Here is a 6,020-nt window from a genome sequence, read left to right as displayed (position 1 = left end):
AAAACTTCGCATTATTATGTATGTAGCAACATACATCATCAGAAGTGAAGGTTAAGCGATCTGTGTCAATTTAAGAAGCTAAAAGATAAAAGAGAAGCACTGGTAACTAGCTTATAGTAGAAATTACAATCATAGCTTAATATTATTATATGGCAGTCAGTAGAGAAACAGTTTTACATTACCAACGTTTACACTGAATGTTGGATTTAAGTTCTGAATCAATAATGTTCTTTTAATTTTACATTGAAGGCCAGACCTTCCATTCGCCAAAATCTCAAAATTATCCCAGTTGATGTTGTCACCGGTGGAAATGACATGATCTGCAACAGCGGAGCTGTGACCAGCTGTCGGGAGAGCCTTGTAATATGTTCCATCTTCTGTCACACAATCTCCGTTTGGTTTTTCCAATGTAAAAAGCGTCACAATCCCAACAACTAGCTTTGTAAATTATCCTAGATTATTGTGAACGACTAAAACGATCATTGTAAGGAAACATAGATTTAATCCGGCAAGTATTCTGGAAAATTACCTTAAGATTGACAAAACCATAAAATTTTTTAACACAAGATTTGAGGCGTAGTTCGATGAAATCACTTTGTAAAGCCCAAAGCCGTGTTCACATTAGGCCTCGATTATGATCGAATTATAAGTTCACATCAACTAATTACAGTCTCTGATTATAATTGGATTATAATTATTTCAAACAACCTCAAGGGGGTTGTTTGAAGTAATTACATTGCATAATTGAACTGAATGGCGAGCATCGCTTTAAGGAGCGAAGGTTTGCATTTGTCTTCTTCTGTTCTCGGAAGCTATCCTTGGTTCTCTTCTCGCCTCAAGCACATGATGGTGATGATAATCGTGGCAGCTTCACGATACGGCGCCATTTTGTCTCACACTGCGAGGTTACCGTGCCTATTGTATTTGAATTTTCGTAGATGTGAACTGAACCATAATTGAATAAAATTAAATGGAGTATAATAGCTGGAATTATACTTCAGTTGATCATAATCAACGTTGAGTGTGAACACGGCTTAAATAAGGTAATACAATGACAACATTCTTCTTTGATACAGTGCTTACAGGTTCAGAAGATCTGTGTGAAAAATTCTTTCATACGTCATTGAGATTGTAGGAGATTATGCCATATTCTGTGCTGTTCATTTCAGGTAAACATCAAGTGTGTCCAGCCATATGGCTGTTCACACCACATGTCCAACTTCTTGAACAGTACATTTCGTGCAACAACGGAGACAATGTGACTTCTACTAGTGATATCCAGTCAACGACCAAAAGCAAGAATTTTATTTGTTTATCCTGCAGTCAAGGCCTCAAACATTTTCTTGCGCAACAAGCTAACACTCATTCATCAACCCTTAATGAAATGTCCTCCCCATAATGGCATGCCATCGTCTTGACATGGCCCATTTATACTCTTTATTGATAACAAAACTCCCTCCCAGCTGGAAAATTGCAATCCAACTGTTATTTTCTCCTGTAAGAAATGAAAAACACAATGTCAACGAGAGACAAATTTTGCTTGCTGAAACTGGCACTGTGGATGCAGTGCAAGACAGAATGTCAGAACATGGCAGGAAAACCTTTTAGATGAAAGAGGACTGACTTCACCAATAAAGAAATAGAAATTGCTTAAATTGAAACTGTGTATATTTGCTCCAGACATGTAACTGTTTTTGTTTTTGTTTTTTTGTTTTTTTCAAAAAAAACCTTGATTAGAAAACTTTTAATTCAATCAATTTAATTCTCATTTTTTATTGTCTCAATGTCATCAGAAAGTGGACCAAAGAAAAATGAAACTGGTTTGACAATTTTATAACCAAAACCAAAGGGAGGGGACGGGGAATCCTAGAAAAAATGACAGGTGTGCTTCATTCTGCCTTGACCGAAACACAATTAAAATCCATGAGTCTGAACTACTTGCAATGCTCTTTCTTCTCCTCTCTTCTCTTTATAATTTTCTTTCTTCTCTCTTTTTTTTATTCATTGTCTTTGTATTATGTCTGTGGTGTGGCAAAAAAATTAAAAAAAATAACAAACAACGAAAACTAACCTGATCATAGAGTTTACCTTTCTGGCTAAAAAGACCATATAAAGCCGAACAAAAGTTTGTTGGAAAGACTATTCTAGTTCGCTTTAAGGTTTTGTTTTAAAAATTCTGATGAGCACTCCAATCGCTTTTATGTAGGAATCTCGCCCTAGGAGTATCAATGAAAATCCTCAAAGACAAGTAATGCATTTGAAGTTGAAAACAAACAATGCAAGTAAAAGAACTCTTCCTTAAGAGAGTGGGATTGGTTGGCAACTCAATAAAATTTTAAATGCCTCGCAGTATAACAGTCAATGAAAGCTGGTTTTCACAATATTCTCTTTTCGCGAAAGAATTTACAAAGTAAAAGGTAGGTTTATTTATCAAATAGCACAAAGGAATGTCTATCTCTGAGTAAGTGTTTCTACTACAAATACCATAAATTGAACGCCCGATTGACATTTTAAAAAGACAAAAAAATTTAATGGAACTTGAAAAATTGCGAGTTACTATACAGCGGGGATAATTACTGTTTGCTCACCAACCTGTTTTATTACCAAGCCAATAAGCTTAAGCTTACTATTGTAGCTCAAGAGGCTTTTTTAACGCGAAGACAATTATACATTTACAAAATGTTGCCTTACCTTGATCTCGGAGAAACTACAGTGCGTTAAAAACGACGTCCGCCAAGAAGTAATTTTTCCAAATTGAAGGGCTTCGAATTTATTTGTGAACCTACAATCCACTTGTTTTGAAAAGCTTGTCTTTTAGTATGTTTTCACGATAACAAAAAGAAACACCCGAAAGTTTCGATACTTTCAAGAAAAGGGGCCCCTGGGTAATCCTGAAACTCTTGGGCGCATTTCGGGTGACATAGAACGTTTTGTATCTTCAACAAACATATTATACCAAAAAAAAGGCTTCAAGTCATTTATTTTCGAAGGTCTTGAAAACTACCTCTTGGCATTTATACCTTTCTTCCAGTTGTATATGCAAATAAAGTTAAAGTTTTAACGGGTCGAGGGCGAAAATCGTTTATCGATTTTGAAAGTCGTCCTCGACCGCAGATTTGGAACGGCTGAGCGTTCTCCCCGACCTTGAAAAAAAATACTCTTGCACCCAGGGTACTAAAAAACATGTTTAAAGATCAAATTTTTAGACTGAATAAGGAGATCTCATTTTCTAAGACTATTTTTCGCGGTTGAAAAGTTATAGGGGCTATTCAGAAACTGAGGCCCCTAGCACTATAGAGCTAATTCTGGGTTACTGGAATTAATTTACCGATTAAAAAAAAAAGGTCAAGATTCTTGGCTTTTAACCTTCCACCTCGTTCCCAGGGTATCTCTTCTCTGCCTCTTTTATCGTTGAAAGAAAAACGACAAAGGATGCAAAGAAGATAGACCCTGGGTACATCAACTCTATGGAGGCATTCCCATGGGTTTTGGGGAAGAAGTGAAAATGGCTAATTTGAATCAGGGGAACAAGGAAACAAGGCAACAAGGCAACAAGGACAAAATATCTTAGAGAACAAGGGAAATAAATCATTTTAGAGATCAAGAAGCTAAGAACAAGTTTGGTATTAATTTCGGCATCAAAGGAACACAAACGTACTTCAGTATAAAAAACACGCTAAACGCACACGGCGGAAAGGAACATAGTGAACAAAACTTCGCATTATTATGTATGTAGCAACATACATCATCAGAAGTGAAGGTTAAGCGATCTGTGTCAATTTAAGAAGCTAAAAGATAAAAGAGAAGCACTGGTAACTAGCTTATAGTAGAAATTACAATCATAGCTTAATATTATTATATGGCAGTCAGTAGAGAAACAGTTTTACATTACCAACGTTTACACTGAATGTTGGATTTAAGTTCTGAATCAATAATGTTCTTTTAATTTTACATTGAAGGCCAGACCTTCCATTCGCCAAAATCTCAAAATTATCCCAGTTGATGTTGTCACCGGTGGAAATGACATGATCTGCAACAGCGGAGCTGTGACCAGCTGTCGGGAGAGCCTTGTAATATGTTCCATCTTCTGTCACACAATCTCCGTTTGGTTTTTCCAATGTAAAAAGCGTCACAATCCCAACAACTAGCTTTGTAAATTATCCTAGATTATTGTGAACGACTAAAACGATCATTGTAAGGAAACATAGATTTAATCCGGCAAGTATTCTGGAAAATTACCTTAAGATTGACAAAACCATAAAATTTTTTAACACAAGATTTGAGGCGTAGTTCGATGAAATCACTTTGTAAAGCCCAAAGCCGTGTTCACATTAGGCCTCGATTATGATCGAATTATAAGTTCACATCAACTAATTACAGTCTCTGATTATAATTGGATTATAATTATTTCAAACAACCTCAAGGGGGTTGTTTGAAGTAATTACATTGCATAATTGAACTGAATGGCGAGCATCGCTTTAAGGAGCGAAGGTTTGCATTTGTCTTCTTCTGTTCTCGGAAGCTATCCTTGGTTCTCTTCTCGCCTCAAGCACATGATGGTGATGATAATCGTGGCAGCTTCACGATACGGCGCCATTTTGTCTCACACTGCGAGGTTACCGTGCCTATTGTATTTGAATTTTCGTAGATGTGAACTGAACCATAATTGAATAAAATTAAATGGAGTATAATAGCTGGAATTATACTTCAGTTGATCATAATCAACGTTGAGTGTGAACACGGCTTAAATAAGGTAATACAATGACAACATTCTTCTTTGATACAGTGCTTACAGGTTCAGAAGATCTGTGTGAAAAATTCTTTCATACGTCATTGAGATTGTAGGAGATTATGCCATTTGGGTAACCATTCCGGAGTAACGTTTTCTTAAGATCAGACAGAGATGCCTGTAGTAAGGTAGTTATGGAGCAACTTAAAAATCTGACTAGTTCGATGCAGTCGTTGTTGATGGAAAAGAGTTGGAAGTCGTTAGCACCGCCAAGTTACTGGAGCTTACTATGAGCTCCCAATTAACTTGGATAGCGCACATAGAGGAAATAGTCAAGAGGGTTGTACTTCTCGGTGCTCGCCTGGCCAAATTTAAAGTTATGAAGAGGCTATTACGGGGGCTGTAAGTTTTTATGGGGAGAAAATATTTCGCATTGTTTTAAAATCATTAATTAGAAAAGACAGCAAGCTAAATAAGCTGCAGCCTTACACTGTAAATTCAACTTCCTCACTCTGGCAGAGAGAATAATAACTGGAGTCCTGATAAAGAAAACGAGTGTCTTGAAGAATCAGAGGAGCCTGGTAACGAACAATAGACCTTTTCGGCTTGTACATTTTGTTTTCCCAATACAGATCATGTGATAATACTCTGGAGGTTTGGTCTTTTGTTTTGTTCATTAAAACGAGGACATGCAAGCATGAATATGCCTGCATGCACTCTTTTTAATGAACAAAACAAAGGACCAAGCCTCCTGAGTATTATCACATGATCTGTATTGGGAAAACAAAATGTACAAGCCGAAAAGGTCTATTGGACCTGAGGAGGAAAACGAGTTTCATGAACTGTTTCAGGATGAAGATGACGAGGAGGTTTCTGATCGGAGAAGAGATTAAAAAAAGGACGAATATCATGAAGAGCCAGAGGATCGAGGTAATCATCCAAGAATTCGCCATTTTTGCAAATCCGATAACACAGTTCATTTTCTGGGGTTATTTGGATTAACACAGTGGATATCCAGTTCACTGAAGCATGATACAGTCCCGAGAGTAATAATTAAATTGCATTGTTTTAATGTAAAGAACCCCTAAAACGTATTGCATTATGGGATGGGGAAATAGTCTGTTGGTCGCTTTCAAAAATACCATAATACTCTTTGTTTGCTGAACAAAATTTTGCATAAGCATTATTTTTACTTTCTCTTGGAACCATTTTAAGTCTCAAGAGAAACTGTAAACAAATTTTGGAGGGCAAACAAAGAGTATTATGGTATTTTGAAAGTGGCCTATTGGAT

The sequence above is a fragment of the Montipora foliosa genome, unplaced genomic scaffold (assembly GCF_036669935.1).
Source record: "Montipora foliosa isolate CH-2021 unplaced genomic scaffold, ASM3666993v2 scaffold_425, whole genome shotgun sequence".
NCBI classification, from domain to species: Eukaryota; Metazoa; Cnidaria; class Anthozoa; order Scleractinia; family Acroporidae; genus Montipora; species Montipora foliosa.
Note: the sequence above shows the minus strand (reverse complement) of the source record.